This window comes from Balaenoptera acutorostrata, chromosome 10 (genome assembly GCF_949987535.1).
Source record: "Balaenoptera acutorostrata chromosome 10, mBalAcu1.1, whole genome shotgun sequence".
Taxonomy (NCBI): Eukaryota; Metazoa; Chordata; class Mammalia; order Artiodactyla; family Balaenopteridae; genus Balaenoptera; species Balaenoptera acutorostrata.
Window position 1 is genome coordinate 76,403,268 of NC_080073.1, and position 18,330 is coordinate 76,421,597.

Genomic DNA, 18,330 nt, shown 5'->3' on the forward strand with positions numbered 1-18,330 from the left:
TCAGCAAGTTTTCTTTATCACAGTTGGTGGAATACATAAGTACCACTTCTAACGTCTGTGGATATTTTTACATTTTTTTAAAACTGAAATTATTCTTTTTCATCTTGTTTGATTTGGGTGAGTAGACAATTTAATTCCAATGATCTATCAGTTGATGGAATGAATAATGGCACACTAGCTGCAGTTTCATAGACAAAAGATAGATGGGGGGTGGGAATTAAGGCAAAATTTACTAACTACTGTGGTTCCTTCTAAGACCACTGATTACTTTTTCCCTTCCTTCTCTCCCCTCCACCTTTTCCTTCCTAACCTCCTCCACACATATTCACAAACACATATATGTGTTGACACAAACCCAGACTTCTCTTGTTTATTTATTCTCTAGGTTCAAGTATCCTTTTTGAACACGTACAAGTAAATATTACTCCCACACACGTGCAGGTATATGTATGTGTTGTATGTGTACATGTATCCTGTTGTGTGTGTATCTGAAACATTATGTTTCCTTAAGGGTATATTACTGGATAAATTTTTATGTACTCAGAAGTATTTTTTGATATATGAAAGCATGATTTAGTTTTGTCCTTTTTAATGTATCTGATACATGACTCAATAAATGTTTGCTAATGGAAAACAGGAAGGAAGGAAGGGATAATTTATGTGTTTTGAACATGACAAATCTAATGTGTTTATTAAAACAAAAAACCTCTGAGACTGATATCTTTAATGTATGTACATATTACGTATGCATGTCTGTATGTGCATCTGACTGTCTGTGTCTGACTATGAATTCTAGCTCCTAAAAAATATCTGACACATGGTAAATGAGCAATAAAACATTTGTGGAATAAACAAATGCTACCATCTTGGTCTCTGATGCAGGCAAATGGCTATAATGCAGCCAATCCTTCATTATCCATGCGTTCCTCCAGGTCTTCTCTGCTACTCTCCAGCTAGGCAGCCTCACCCACCAAACACATGCTAGACAGAAGGGAATCAGATGACTACGGAAAAAGAAAGTTCCTAAGGAGATTCTTAATACTAACTTTCCTCCAAAAATTGGACATTCAAGATTTGGCTTCTGTATACATTCTTAGATAGCTTAGATGGTGATGTATTTTATTTTATTTATTTTTTCATATTTAAAGATTTAATTTTTAGAGTAGTTTTAGGTTCACAGTAAAATTAAGAAGGAGGTACAGACAGCTCCCAAATACCCCGTGCTCCCCCACGCGCACAGCCTCCCCACCATCAACACCCCCAGCAGAGTGGTGCGCTTGTTACAACTGATGAACCTACACTGCCACATCATTATCACCCCAAATCCACAGGTTACATTATGGTTCACCCTTGGTGTTGTACATTCTACGAGTTTGGACAAATATATGACATGTATCCATCGTTATGGTAAGTTGATGTATTTAAAGTCCTCTAGCATCTATGCAGTAACCTTTGATCTCGGGAGCCCCGTGAAGCTACTAGGGTATGCGTAGAAATTATTCACCAAGCGCCTAGCATACAGCAAACACAATGTGAAGCACTTGACTCACACTTGACTCAACAGCAAAGATTTATAGGCAGTACAAAATCATGGCTAGAGAGCAGCATAAAGTTCATCTTGTTCAATCTCTCTCTTTTAAAGATAAGGAAATTAAGGTTCGGAGGGAAATGGTTTGTGAAAGGTGACCAAGTTAGAACTGAAGCCCAGGACTCTCAATTCCTTGAGGAAGCCTATTTTCATTATAAAGAGCTGTCTGCAACATACAGTAATTTTTTACTCCAATATTTTTCTTTGGGATCCTCTAAACTCTATACATTATCTTACTAAAAGGTATTATGCAGCCACTGTAATTAACATGTACAAACTGTTCACGAGAAAATGAAATTAGTGAGGCCCTGGGTCAGCAAAGAAGGCAGATCTGGGGATAGCCTAGTACAGAGTGTACAAACTGTAATGTACCTGACAGTACACGGGGGTACTGCAAACACGTCACAGGTGTGGAGGGATACTGTTTCCCCTCAACCTTCTGGATGCCTCACAAGGCTGAGGCAGCAGAAACCCCGGGCTGGTATCTGGCTACCAGCTGCCTTGTGCATTTACCTTGACATAAAAATGTTATCATTTTCTATGTGTGCCATGACATAAAAGAGGTTGGGAAGCACTCCTACTAATGTCCTCAGAATATACACTGCATGTCACTGGGCATGCATGCTATTCACAGCACGGTCAAGTGCGCTCAACAGGAAATCAGAGACACTAACTGGGACTTGATGCTGATGAGGATGGTTCAGATCCGCTCCTCATGCTAATTTGTTTACTCCTCTCTCTTCCCCAGGACTTGTTTCAAATAACCAAAAAAATGGGACAAATTTGGTCTCATAAAAGCATCCAAATCATTCAGCATCTGATTACATTATCTCCTGATCTTACACTATCACCTTAAATACTGGGAAAGTCAGAAAATACCTTATCTTCATGGACTATGTATTCTTCAAAGATAGTAACTATACTTTGCTTCTGTATCTCAGTGTTGGCTGAGATTTCTTGGCTTGGATTTACCTGGGCCTCGGTAAACATTTGCTGGCTGGCTGAATGACTGGGCAGATGGATGGGTAGATTGAGGCAAAAGAAATGCATATAAATCCTTGATGGCTGATCTCAAAACAGGAACTGTAATATCTGTAATCAAATTGTACAAATTCCAGAGAGGGAAGACAGTTTTTTAAGCCAAAGACCCATAAAAAACAAGACACTGGCCAACAATTAACTAAGGCTGGCTCTTATTTTCTGTGTTGTCCTAAATCCACCTCCCTTCTGCCTCTCTTCAGATCACCCTCGGTAATTCACACTAAAGTACACAGTGGCCGCCCTTTTCTATTCCTGGAACTTCAAGAAATCTCTGGAAAAAGATTCAAGCAGGAAAAAAATCATAAGCCTAATAAAATAGTATGACCAGAATAACAATGCCTACTCTTTACATACAGCAGGACAATAACCTTTAAGATAAACAGTTTTCATAGCTCTATTTTACAAGATGAGCTTGAGCACACTCAGATGTAGAGAAGTAAAAAAAAGAAAAAAGAAATTTAAAGTATATAGTTAATAAAGAGGCAAAGTGAGAAGTAGAACTTGGGTTGGTCTTGAATGACCTATTCTGAGGTATATCACTAAATAATCATATCAAGGTTAATCACAGCTTTTATTCTTCCTGAACATCCTCACATGAGGATGATCTCAGACTGCCACATAAATGTCAGGTCATCTCTGGATTACTCATGCTTTTGCATCTACAAGTCCCGTTCGTCTTCTGCTTAATCTGGCGCTTCTACCCACTCGTTGCTTTCTTTAGGTATCAGCAGTGCTTCTGAACGCTCATAAAAATATGCTAATAACTCAGAGGCTTCTCTGAAATTGAACCTTACTAGTACTACAACATAGCAAAGTAGTACCATGTAGGGGCATGTATGGATGCATTACCTTTGAGAGAATTATTCCTAACATTTTCCAAATACCCAACAATATTTCAAAATTTAATTGAAATAGCTTCAAAAAAAAAGGTAAAAGAGAATAGTTATGCTATAGTCATTCATCTCATTATCAAGGTTACAGGTCTTTCTGGTTATTGCAAAACAGAAGGCACAATTCCATGTCAGATAAACTTACTTTCTGGGTCTTACCTAAATGAAAACAGGGGAGCAAATATCCCTACAAATGCAGTATGTAGTATAATTTGCTTGTTCAATACCTGAACACAACAGTCTGTCAGTATATAATTGTTAATTTAAATTTTTAGTGAAAAGTTTTTATGTCAGTGGATGTGAGATTGCTGTGTCTTTGAAAAATACTTTCAAGGACAGCAATGACAATCACCATTTGCCCCTGCCTATGTCAGTTTGAGGTATGAGGCTGGATTACTTCTGCAGCATGCAGTTTCATTTAAATTCTCTGCATGCTTTCACTGAAGCATACGTAAAGGTTATAGAAACTATGTGCTGGCGTATCTCTTGGCAGCTTCTCAAGACACATGACTTTCTTCAGCAACACAGAATCACAGAACATAACTTTTAAACCAAGATGAAAGTTTTCATCTGCTTTCACTTCCACCTTGAATTTAAAAAAAAATCTTATTTTGATTACACTTAGAAGCCTTACAATTGAAATGCAAAGTCCTTTCTGCATGGAAAGGGCCAAATGTCAATGGTAATCTACCAAATACCTCATGTTAGGCAGGAACTGGTTGCTGAACTTGAAAACTTCATACAGAGTGGTTGCAGCAGCATCCAGCAATGTGACAACATGTGAACTGTGGAATGTTTATGCATGTTCATGTATGCTGTGGTACACAGCAGAAGGATATTCACAGATCAGTAAACGCGGTAGAATGCTGAAGCACCTTGGAAACCTCATACACCCCCCAACGCACTGTAGATAAGGAAGCTGAGGTCCAGAAAGGTTTTAGGGTTTATCTGGATCATTGCAGAGGCAACCCGGTACGCAGGTGAGTGCTGGCTCTGCTTGCTGGGTCAGTTTGTAATTTACTAGATTCCCCTACCCAAGAGTTAGGTGAGTCTCCCTCAAAACATCTGGTAGATTCCCCTGCTTTTAATGCCCACTGCACTGCTCATCATTTTGGGTCTGGAGTACTGCAACAGGTTTCTGCTGGTTCCTTCCAAATATTTTAACTCTCCCAACCCATCTGGGTACAATTACTTTAAGTAAAAACAAAGAGAAAAGACCTTGGCACAAAGGTTACTCTTTGTCACATCTGCCATGTTTTGCTGTCCCTTGCCCCTCCCTCATGATTGTGCTGGACACCCCCTCTTCCATCTCCATGGTAATTTAACTCCTTCCCTTTCAGCATAAGTACCACTTCCTCTAGCAACTTTTCCCTCAAGATTCCAGGTCACATTGATTCCTCGCTTCCGAATCATACATGTTCTTCTAGATAATATTATACCCCTGCACTTTTCTGTGTGTCCTCCTTCTGTCTCCCCTCAGATTATAGCTGCGAGAATGTATTATTAACTGAAAAAAGCAAGTTGAGAATCAGAATGTATGTACCTTGATCCCATTTACGTTTAAACACACAAGTGTGCACGTGAGACATACATACACGTATGCAGACATCTGGAAGTATATACATTATGCTTTTAATAGTATTAATCTCAGGGGTAACATTATAGGGAACTTCTACTTTTTCAGGTACACATTGCAGTAATTAAAATTTTTTTTCTTAACTGAATTACAATCAGGAAAGAAAAGATTTTTGAAAGTAAAGAAATCTTGTTTGACTTACAGAAGGTCATTAAATAAATGTCCATATGCAGTAAAATAATCAAAGTGGTTACTCAAGAGGCAGAAAATCACAGAGAGATAGCAGAGGCTTGGATATATGTTCTCAGTGAGATAGAGTGAAAGGGAGAAAAAGGAGAATGTTACTGCAATGTTAAGGGAGCCAACTCGGAATTCTGACTGATGTAATCCTGAAATCAAAAGTTCATTTAAGTTTGACCCAGAATTTTCTAACTGAATAAAAATACAATATATTTCCTAGCCTAAAAAGAAAGGTTTCTGTTGGTGTTGATTTGCTCCCCCAGAGTGATTTTTATAATCCACCAGTTTTATGTGTCCAAGGTATTAAGAATGTATTGTAATAGCTATATGAAGTTTCCCAAGGAAATAACTGTAGACTCTAGGAGAACATTCAAGGGATTTAAAAGGAATTTTGTGCTAAAAATAAGTGAGTAATTCTCAGCAAGTACAAAGCATCAGTGATTGAGAAATACACAAAAGGATATTTGTGACATTAGTTCATAATAGAGTTGTTTCAAAATATTGGATTTTTTTGGGTCTATACTCTTTGGGTCTAAATATATTAATGTTAATATAGGAGTTTTTTTCTTTTCTATATATTTTAAACTATGAAGAATGAGCATGATTGGTTATATAAGGAAAATACAGTTGTTATTAAAAATCAAGATACTACACTTTAAATTGGGGTAATGCCTGCTTCAAAGTTTTTAATCTGAATTTATTAAGCTAGTAGTGGGGAGAATTGTTCCCAATAAAATATTTCCTGTCTTGGGATAAAATGTGTGCTAAGAAAAGTATCACTTTTTTTCAATAACTTAGTACCAAACAACCTAATCCCATGTTTAGTTGTAAACCCTCATGTAGTATTAGTACTAATTTTTACTGATGTTTTCCTGAAATTGTAAACATGCTCTGTAATAACTAAGTTGGCAAATAATATAAAAAGCTATGTGAATTTCTGCCCAAACTAGTTCTTTAAAGTGATAGAAGACTGACTTCTTTTTTATGTTCCTGATTGAGGGTGCTATAACCCTTTTTTGTGGTTTCTATTTGGCTGTATATCCAAAAGTGAACATATCAGGTTAATATATGTAGGCTCTTTAGGTATTCTGAATAATATTCCTAAAAATTCTCATAGGTTGATGTAATATCCAGATGAGTCGACATAACTTTAGAGTCTAGCAAATGTACAAGGATACAGTTAAATATTTTGGTCATTTAGGGTCAAACTTTACAACTGGAAAATATGTATATAAAGCAACTATTGCACAAAATTTAATTCATACTTTCTCTTTAACCTTGAGTGAGAGCTGCAGACCTTTCCATTTTGATTTAGTCAAGAGCAAATTCTCAAGCAGTCCAACACGCATACTGAATGCAGGCCGGCTTCACTTATACAGTGGGAAAGTCTGGCACCTTTAAAATAAAATCCTGTGAAGCAGGGAGCCTGTCAGTACAGCATGGCCCTCACCATCCTCTTCAAGGATCCATGGAACTCTGCACAGAACAAGGGAGAGTCCCTCTTGAAATTTCCCTTTGTTGCTACTATGTGATACATCTGAGTGTTTTCACCAAGGATTTTTTTTTTATATGTGAAAATAACATTTTTTATCTTAGTTCACTTCATTGATTAATTCCCTCTAAGCAAGTTCCATGAGCTCTACCTTTATTTTTATTTATTTATAGTATTATTTTTTAACATCTTTATTGGAGTATAATTGCTTTACAATGGTTAGTTTCTGCTTTATAACAAAGTGAATCAGCCATACGTATACATATATCCTCATATCTCCTCCCTCTTGCATCTCCTTTCTCCCACCCTCCCTATCCCACCCCTCTAGGTGGACACAAAGCACGGAGCTGATCTCCCTGTGCTATGCAGCTGCTTCCCACCAGTTATTTATTTTACATTTGGTAGTGTATATATGTCCATGCCATTCTCTCACTTCGTCCCAGCTTACCCTTCCCCCTCCCCGAGTCCTCAAGTCCATCCTCTACATCTGCGTCTTTATTCCTGTCCTACCCCTACGTTCTTCATAATCATTTTTTTTTTTTTTTAGATTCCATATATATGTGTTAGCATGTGGTATTTGTTTTTCTCCTTCTGACTTACTTCACTCTGTGTGACAGACTCTAGGTCCATCCACCTCACTACAAATAACTCAATTTCGTTTCTTTTTATGGCTGAGTAGTATTCCATTGTATATATGTGCCACATCTTCTTTAGCCATTCATCTGTCGATGGACACTTTGGTTGCTTCCATGTGTTGGCCATTGTAAATAGTGCTGCAATGAACATTGTAGTACATGACTCTTTTTGAATTATGGTTTTCCATGAGCTCTACCTTTAAAAATGTATCTGGAATAAACTATTTTTCATGCCCTTCCACTGTCACTGCTACTCCTCTGGTCCAAGCCATCATCATCATCATCTCTCCCTTGGATTACTGCGATAATCTCCTAATGGGTCTTCCTGCTTCCACTCTTCCTCCTCTCCTCTCCCCACCCCTGACCATCTATTCACCAAGCAATGGCCAGAGTGATCTTTTAAAAAAATGAAAATCAGATCATGCTATTTATGATCAAAACTTCCATGTATCTATTCCTTCCAACATAAAATAAAAATTAAAACAAACAAACAAAAACTTCCAACAGCTTCTCATCACACATAGAAGAAAAGCCCAAATCCTCAGAATGGCCTATAAATCCCAACGTCATCTGGTTCCCTATTACTCTCAGATCTCACCTCCTACCACTCCCCTTCTCACTCCACTCTAGCCACACTGGCCTATCCTGAACTTCCTAGAAAATGCCAAATACATTCCCACACCAAGGCCTCTGCATTTATCATACTCTGTCCAGAATATCTTACCCCCACATCACTGTCTGGCTTGCTCCCTCACTTCCATCAGGTCTCTGTTCAAAAGTCACCTTACCAGAGAAGCAGTTTATGGCCACTTAATATAAAATAGCAGCTCCCCCAGGTCACTCTCTATCCATTACTTTGCTTCATTTTTCTTCATAGCTCTTACTACCATCTGCCACAATAACATTATATACTTATTTGTTTATTGTCTATTTCTCCTCAACTAGAATGTAAGTTCCCTGACAGCACAGACTATGTCTATATTATTCAGTGCTAAATCCTCACAGCCTCTACAGAGCTTGACACATAGTAGTGTTTCATAAATATTGGTGGAACAAACGCATAAATACTTTTTTCTGTATTTTTTATATATAAAAATTAATACCTCTAAGGCAGGGTTTCTCAATCTTGGCACTACTGACATTCTGCGCTGAATAATTCTTTGTTGTGGGGCTGTCCTATGCCCTGTAGGATGTTTAAGCAGCATCCCTGACCTCTACCCACTAGATGCCAATAGCATCTGCCCACCACTTCGTGGGCTGTGAAAAACAAAATGTCTCTAAACATCGCCAAATGTCCCACTGGGGGCAAAATCACACCCAGTTAAGAACCGCTAGTCTAGCGGGAAGGGGACTAACACCGGCTGACTCACTACTATGTGTGGGTGCCACACTTCGTCCTTTCATTATCTCTTTCAATTCTTCCAATAATCTCAATGGGCAGATACAATCCCTGTTTTTAAAATGAAGCATCTATGGTTCAGATACGTTCGGTAACTTAGATCTATGTTTGCTAAGCAGGTAAGGCACGTGCATTCTGAAACCAGGTCTGTCTCACTCGAAAGTCTATGCTTTTTTTTTACTATGAATCCTCATTAATGAAACTGTTAAAGCAGAGGTGATAGAAGGGAGGGAAGGAGTCTTAGAGCCCTCCAATTTTCCCTCTCCTCTGCAAGGTATTTCTCAGTGAAACTCCAAAAATTGCAGGGCAGAACCTGAAAAGCACTCTGCTATCCTATGCTGCCTGCCCTTCAAGGAACAAGCACTGTGCCTCTACATCTGGTTTCAAAACAGAGGCCACTTCACCTGTGAGACTCACGGGATGACCACGATGCTGAAGGAACAACTGATCCCCACGGGCCAGTCAGAGTGACCTTTCAAAAGTGCAGTCATGTGTCATTTCTATCAAATCCCTCCTTGGTTCTGACATCATGGTCTGTTGCAAAAACGACAGGCTTATCTGTGGAGCACGGACGAAAGATAGCTCCTAAAACAGGGACCAGAACAAACGCTGCTCCTTTCAACCCTCCTGAACCAATACACCAGGACCTGCCCTCGCCTCTCATCAGAATCCTACTCCCTATCTCAAAGCTACACTACTGCTGCCAGAAAAGTGGAGAAGTAGCAGAGATAACTGGCTCAGTGATGGATTAGAGTAACCAGTTCACAGTCTCTGCTTCCTATAATTTATGTTGATAGTTTAATCTCTTAGTTTATAAAACAATTAAAAAATTGGCACTTCAGGACTTCCCTGGTGGCATAGTGGTTAAGAATGCGCCTGCCAATGCAGGGCACATGGGTTCGAGCCCTGGTCCAGGAAGATCCCACATGCTGCAGAGCAACCAAGCCCGTGCGCCACAACTACTGAGCCTGCGCTCTAGAGCCCGCAAGCCACAACTACCGAAGCCCACACGCCTAGAGCCCGTGCTCCGCAACAAGAGAAGCCACCGCAATGAGAAGCCCGCGCAACGCAACGAAGAGTAGCCCCCGCTCGCAGCAACGAAGACCCAATGCAGCCAGAAAAGAAAATTGGCACTTCATATAGTAAACCTTAAGTACTCTCGGTGAGAAGGTATTCTAGTAAGATGGTTAAATTTTTCATTTAGGAATTTTCAACTGAAGGAAAATACTGCTGTAAACAAACTGTGAGATAAACAGGGATACAAAAAACCATGTTTAACAATAAATTTGAATCACACATGCTTTAAAAATTAAAAAAGAAGAAAGAAGAAATTATGAAAAGAGGAATAATGAAGTCTATTACATTATGCACCAGTGAAGAGACAAAGTCACCAATCTAGGAAAAATTCTCAAGGAAATATGTTATAGAGGAAAAATATGCTTTTATAACTGGACACCATCTGAGTTAGAATTAGAAACAAAACCAGATTAAATTGTTTATTCCCCTGAAGAGAATGCTCTTAATCATTTTAAAGCTGACGTTTCTTTTCTCATAACTGGCTGAGCTGTTTTCATGAGTCAGAAATGATCAAGTTCATCAACAGAAACCTGCCACAGAGACTGATGTAGCTGCAAGCATGAGTTAGCCCCAAACAGAAAGAAAAGGATTTCCTGACTATGCCAAGATGTGATCACTGAAAAAAAAAACCCAGAAACAGACTTGACCAAATATGACTATAATGAGAATACAAGACAAATCATAGCTATCCAAACTGCTTTTGTTTCAAATGTAATAAATGAAAATTCCTAAATTATTGACAGGAAAAAGCAGAAATGTCAACACATTAAAAAAATTAATGTCTATTTTCACTTCTTACCTTAAAAAACTGTACCTAATTAAAAAGAAAACAAAACCAGAAATCATCTTTAAGATAATTGTGGGTTCAAAACCTTGGAAAGATGAAATCCTGTAGGGCCTTATCTCCTGAAGAAGCCCTGGATGTACTTAGATTCAGTATTTCAAGCAGCCTGAATGCTATGACAGCCTCTTGGGCTTCAAAGAATGCAGAACAGCAAAATCCCCTAGAATCATAAATGTAAAACCTATAATTATGGTTATTTAACAAAATGGTTTCTATTAAGATATTTGATGATGAAATTCCCATCCTCAGATGTCGGTGCCCAAATTTAAATCAGCCTTTACTCATGAGTAAATGTATCATAACTGTTATTTGATTAAATGTCAGTGGCCATTAGGCTGGGTTTTTCAGTAAGAAGCCTTAAAGAAGGCATGCCACAGAGGGTGTGGAATGGATTACAAAGAGAGGAAGAAAGGAGAATTGTTTTAGTAACTGGTGATGTTAGGCAGTGCTTCACCTTACATAAAGTAACTACAAAAGTTTTAAAGAAACAAAGACAACTTTGGCAGCAAGAAAAATGGAAGATCAGAGGTGGTAAAACGGGTGAGGTCAAGTGAGGAAGACTCAGCACAGAAGAGCAGCATTGTTGAGTTTTATGTATTGCTTTACTTGTTGATTCTTTCAACTGTGTGAGGTAAGGTCAGCTATTACTATCATCTCCATTTTACAGATGAAGACGCTGATGTCACTGACCCTCTGTGGCTTTTAAAAAACAACTTCTAATTTTGAAATAATTTCAATTTACAGAAAATTTACAAAAACAGTACAGAGAGTTCCTGTGTACTCTTCCCCCAGCCTCACCACCAGCCCAAAGATTCCTTGTCCCTTCTGATCTCAGAAGCCAAGCAGGGTCAGGTGTGTTCAGTTCTTGGATGAGTTTCTGTGGCTTTTCCTTAAGGTAAGGCACATTGCTAGAAAGAGTTAAGGCTCCTTCTTCAAAACCAGTGCTCTTTCCACTACATCTCTGACTTCTAGAACAAAATTCCTTGCTCAGATATAAAATTTTCTGCCTGAATATAGATAGAATTATCCAAGTAAATTTTGCCCAAGTAAAATTATCCAAAGAATTCAACTGGAGGTTGCTACTACATGTTATAACTCTAGACACCTATAAGATGTGCAATAATCTAAAAAATTCTACCTGAAAAGCACTTTAGTGGCTCCGAAAACCCTGAAACTTGAGCTATGTGTGGCTTTGATAAGATTTAGAAATGCATTCTAACATGAATAAGATATTTAACAAGATATAAGTGGACAAATGTTACGGAATTATCTTACATAGTGCCTTCTGAAGATACACTGTACATTTTCTGAGTCATTTTACTGAGAGATAGCAGTCAAAGTTAGAAAGATAGCCCAGTAACCTGATCTTTCATATATGTTGTAAATTCTTTGACTGGTTCTGATTGTAGTCACTATGAAAGGAAGACGGTACCTAAACTATATTCCATTTGTATGTATATCCACGGGAATGCAGCCTTATTGTACATTTTTTTTAAAATTATTTATTTATTTATTTATGGCTGTGTTGGGTCTTCGTTTCTGTGCGAGGGCGCTCTCTAGTTGCGGCAAGCGGGGGCCACTCTTCATCGCGGTGCGCGGGCCTCTCATTATCGTGGCCTCTCTTGTTGCGGGGCACAGGCTCCAGACGCGCAGGCTCAGTAATTGTGGCTCACGGGCCCAGCCGCTCCGCGGCATGTGGGATCTTCCCAGACCAGGGCTCGAACCCATGTCTCCTGCATTGGCAGGCAGATTCTCAACCACTGCACCACCAGGGAAGCCCTGTACATTTTTATAAAGAAGATTTTGTCGAAGACAGATACTGTTTCTTAAACTCACATGTGCCGGGCCCTGAACTAGGTACATTACATACGTTTTCACACATCCTTCCCAACAGTTCTAAGATGTGGCCCCAGTTAAGGAATCTGAGAGTCAGAAACATTAAGTAACTTGTCTAGGGTACTAACAAGGACGCCCTGGACAAGATAAGGGAAGGAACCATGATTTGTGTACCTAGGTCTGGCTGACCCCAAAGCTGATGCTCTGATCATAATACCATGCTTGGTAATAGCTTGGTAGAAGATTTAAAAAAACTGTCATTCTATAATAAAGACTTTGTACTCTTTTGTGATGACTGACATCCTTAAGAAAGTGATGCCAAGGAAACAAATACATTGGCTAAATACTTTGAGAACGTGTGTGTGTGTGTGTGTGTGTGTGTGTGTGTGTGTGTTGTTTGTTTGTAGGGGTTTTTTTTGTTTTAATAAATTTATTTATTTACTTATTGAATTTTTGGCTGCGTTGGGTCTTCATTGCTGCACACAGGCTTTTCTCTACTTGCGGCGAGCGGGGGGCTACTCTTCATTGCAGTGTGCAGGCTTCTCACTGTGGTGGCTTCTCTCGTTGCAGAGCACGGGCTCTAGGTGCGTGGGCTTCAGTAGTTGTGGCACGTGGCACGCGGGCTCAGCAGTTGTGGCTCATGGGCTCTAGAGCGCAGGCTCAGTAGTTGTGACGCATGGGCTTAGTTGCTCTGTGGCATGTGGGATCTTCCCAGACCAGGGTTCGAACCCATGTCCCCTGCATTGGCAGGCGGATTCCTAACCACTGCGCCACCAAAGAAGTCCAGTTTGTAGGTTTTAAGTGGGGAATGCACTGTAGTAACATAAGCATGTTCTCATCTGTCTTGGATGATTCTCTTCCAAAGAGTAAGAAGCAACAAGAAGGCTCCACGTGGGAGGATCAGGGTGAAAGTGAGGTGGGGAGAGCAGAATTTAATTAGCCAGTTAGAGAAGTCCAATAACACTGATGATTACTGGGGTTTCATATTACAGGTTTCATAACCAGATTGCCCAAATGTTAGAGGTGAATTTAAAAAAAAAACAACCACAGACAACATTGAAATGAATGATGACATTTGTTAATGATGACCTTAACAAAATAACACATTAAGATTCTTCATAGCACAAAAGCAATCCTCTAGAGTTGTTTTATATTGGTGCTTTCCTGGTACATTTACAATATGATGAAATAAACAACAATTTGATTTATATACAACTTTTTTCTTTTTTAATTTTATTGAAGTATAGTTGATTTACAATGTTGTATTAATTCCTTCTGTACAGCAAAATGACTCAAACATATATATACACACACACACACATATATACACACACACACACACACACACACACACACATATATATATATTCTTTTACATACTCTTTTCCATTATGGTTTGTCACAGGATACTGAATATAGTTCCTGGTGCTATACAACAGAACCTTGCTATTTATAAATTTATATACAATTTTTAAGTAATACTCCTATTTACCACATCAGGTATCCCATAAGTATAGTTAAATGAAGCATGCCTTGTTACGATGCACACCCTCCTTTGCATAGTGTTCTTTAGAGGAGGTAGAAAAACACACAGGCCAGATGGTACTTATTTTCTACAGCCAGGTACTTTAATTTCTTAAGTAGCAGGATGAATATTTTGAATAACAAACAAAAAATCTAAAATCAAATCTTTTCCTGTATTTTCCTCTGGAATTTAAGCAGGAAACATATTAATAAATGGTGAGTGATTTCTTCAACCTTTTGATGTTGGTAAGTTTTGATAAACAAAACTCTTTTAATTAATACGAGACTTAGGCTGAAACACATTAAGATATTAACGCTTGTCCTGTGGCTATGACAGTTCTTTGAAAATCACAGGCCACATGACAGAATATTCCTTCAATATGAAAAATAGACTTAATTTGTCAATTATCTTGGAATTACCAAAGGGGAAAAAAATCAATGCCCTAAGTAAAAGACCCAGACCAGGCCTACCCTAAGAAACTAATTACTTTCTAGAAGTATATTCTCAATTTTATCAACCTAGGGGTCTCATTCACAGGTTTTACTAGTTAAATATTTTTGGCTGAATACAATATGATTACAAATTATAGTTTCTTAAGCAAGACAGACGTTTATTTTTCCTCATATATATGAATTCTGGAGGCAAGTAGTTCAGGCTTAACATAACTGCTTGCTGACACCGTGAGAACCTCAGTCACTTCTAGCGTCTGTTCTGTCATTTCTAAGCTGTGGCTTTTTTTTCACCTTTTATTTATTTAGGTATTTATGCATTCATTCATTCATTCCCCGTCACCCCCTCCCCTGCTTTACTGAGATACATTTGATGTATAAAGTTGTGTAGGCTGTAGCTTTCTTTTCATTATGCAGAATGGCTTCTAAAGCTCCAGGTATCACATCTGTATAAAGTAATCAAATGTAGAAAGATAAGAAAAAAGGTGTACCCCTTCCCTTTTAAGAAAACTAACAGAAGTCCAATAGAATATTTATGCTTACATTTCACTGGCCACAACTCAGTGGTACGATTAAACCTAGCTGCAAGGTAAGAAGAGTGGTGTGATACTTTGGATAGCAATATATCCAGCTACAAATCAGAGATTTGTTACAAAGAAAGATGGAGAGGATGGATATTGGGTGACAAGCAGCTGTCTCCATCATGTTGGTGTAAGACTGAAGTATAAAAGTCATTACACATTTATGTGATCTATTATATTGATTTCTAGACCTGATTTTTAGTAGTCAGAGGGATGGTGAATGAGCTTAAGAGTGATTTGCAGTGATTCTTATATAGAAGAAATATCACTGGGAGAAGCCATCAGGTTCCTAACTTCTGGGAAACAGCTACATATTTCAAAACTGAAAACGTGTGTGAACCACTTCACCTGTAGCAATGAGACAGCTATTTAACTACTGCATCAACTTTTGTTATGCTTTCCTTCTCTCACACAGAAGGGCACTGGATTTAGGAAATCAGGAGGCCTTGTAATACTGATAATTGAAGAGAGACTGTGGCATTCATAAGAATCTGTACTTTCATTATAGATGGAGAAAGGAAAAGGAACTCTAGGTACACTTTTTCCGGCAAGTTAAAGGTTAGGGAGATCACTACCACTATGGCTTCAAATACTTCCCCCTCAAGATGCTCTTACTGTAGTGAGTTAGGTCCAATATAAGAAACCTAAGATGTACTAATAAGCTTTGCAAAAAGTACAAACCACTATGCAATTCATATGAAGGCTAAATAGTAAATCTATCTTTTTAAAATAAATAAGATATACGTTGAAAGTTATTAGTTCTTTTTAGAGAAGTATTATCTAAGAGACTACAATATTCAAAGGTATACAAATGTTCTTTGAAAATAAGAACAAAATTTTCAAATGGATGTTTGATCACATAAACATAGATTAGCAGAAGGAAAGGGAAACCTCGTAATCAAATAAATTACTGTAGCCTAATACTTTTTCATTGTACTAGTCTATACAGAGTCACTTGTTAGATAAAACTAGACACTCTACAATACGAGAAAAGTCTTTGGTATTTTGATTGTAAGGAAATAACAGTGAGGCTTCAAAAATGTAGGCAAACGCAATGGACACGTTTTAAACTTCCTTTAAGAAAGCTAATGTCTATTTTCCAACAGCTAACGTAGCAGACACCCTCTGTAGGTAGGAAATGTGAATATACCTTTGCATATTCCTTAAGAGAAGCATATCCTTTACCATTAACTGAAGAAAGAAAAAAATCCCTACCAAGTCCCCATTAAAAAGAAATCAGATTTGGTATGCCTGTGACACTTTAAAGAACATATTATGTGGGAAAACAAAATAAACATTTAACCTGGCAAATGAAAATGGATTTGGAGTTTCAACATATTTGGCAGACAGGTAGAATTAAATTCAAGTATTCAGAGAAACTAATATAGTATTTAAATATTTGCTTAAGTAATATAGTATTTAAAATAACATATTTGAAGAAATGTTTTTGTTGAAATGTTTTACAGTTTTAAGTGAGGGTATTTTTTATGAGAAAAGGCTTGACTGAAGAATATTTTACTTTCTTTGTCGTTCCGTGAACTTCAGCGGGATTTTTATATTTACTCTTTCATTAGCCATTTTCTTTTAAGTCTAAGATAACTGGATAGTATCCCCTGTAGCTTTTAAAATGAAATTAGATTTAGATTAAGATAATCATTTTTGAAGTAAGACACTCACAGTCTCAAGGTCAACTCTACCATATGTGTGGGCACGCTATAAATGATGAGCGGATGAATGGAGGGATGGCTGGGTGCAGTAAGCACCTAACGTACTGGCTGCCAAGTGTTGCTGCCTCCATCACTATAAGGCTGCCCTACAAACCTCCACAGCAGAGTGGTTACAGCATGGCCCTGGCTTCCAGCCACGCTGCCAGGCCCCAGCCTGGACACCCAACACAAACCGGGTCAATCAGATGTCATTTGCTGAGATTTGAGATTGTTATCCCAGAGAGCTGTGTCTGCCTCTCTCTAGGTGAGGAAGCTAAGTTGGGAGCACCTGCTGGTGGAATATTATCCAAGCAGTAAGTTGACAGGAAGAGAAAAATTAAGCCTATGCAGAGAGAGAGAGAGGCAAGAGATCAGAAACAGTGAACAAAACATTGACTTCACTGGTGTCTGAGTTGCAGTTCGTGAGGCTCATCTGTATTTCCGTTTTTGGGTTGCTTAGAAGATAATAGATCCTTACACAATAAATTTGTCTATGTGCAGAGCTCAATATTTTTCTAAACAACATATCAAATGGGTTATAAGTGAATGAACAAATTTAGCTTGTCATCCCTAGCCTCCAAATGAATCCATGGTGTTTGTACAGTCTGTACACCAATCACAGAAAGAATAGTGGTAACTCTCGTTGAAGTGTAACTCCCATGACAACTTTGCATCATCACCCTGAAAAACACTGACCTCTTTCCTATATGTAACCAACACTTTTTAAATTTAATAGCACACTGAATTAATACACCTCTTTAATTTACCAACAGGACATTGCCAGTAGCTTGGACATAAATTATATAAAGTCCTAAATGGAATCATGAAGTCCTTCACTCAGTAGGAAATATGATCATCCTAAGTAACATTACAAAATATCAGGTGGAGGTGCCAAATTTTTTTTACTGGTCTCTAATACCAGTAGTTTTCTGCTTCCAGAGAAGACAAGCCGGAAAACGCAGTTTCTAGAGATGATAAGCAGTCCTGTTGCACTGAAAATTTGGAACATGTAAAAATTCACTTTTAAAACTAAAATACAAAATCCTCCAACTTATATCCTGAAAGTTTGTTTTAAATTCGGACTGTATCTTCTCATAGAAATATTATCTTAAATGGTGGGTAGATTCCCACGTAATCTTACAAAAACCTCTTTAACACCCACATGCATCTGGACTATATCCAGTTTATGTAAGGATCAGAAGAGGCATAATTAATTGAGAATTTTGTCCATGTCCAGTATCATGCAAAATTATAAAAACACAAAGTTGGTGTTTGACGTCTTCTCACTTTATTTCTGAAATCTCAACTTCCTAGCATACCTCTCTTGAATTTTCTCTTTCCTGCAAACATACAATATAGCACATTGCTTAATGTTTTCTACCCTTTAAATTTCTCTAAAGTTCAAAACTACTTTACCTATTCTCTTTGCTGACCTTTAAAAGTCTTTAAAG

The 18,330-nt window shown here is 38.1% G+C and overlaps 1 protein-coding gene across 13 annotated transcripts in view; it reads right to left on the reverse strand.

Moving 5' to 3' along the window:
- The window catches only part of SUPT3H (SPT3 homolog, SAGA and STAGA complex component), a 427,459-nt gene that overhangs the window by 113,159 nt on the left and 295,970 nt on the right, over positions 1–18,330 (reverse strand). The window lies entirely within an intron of this gene.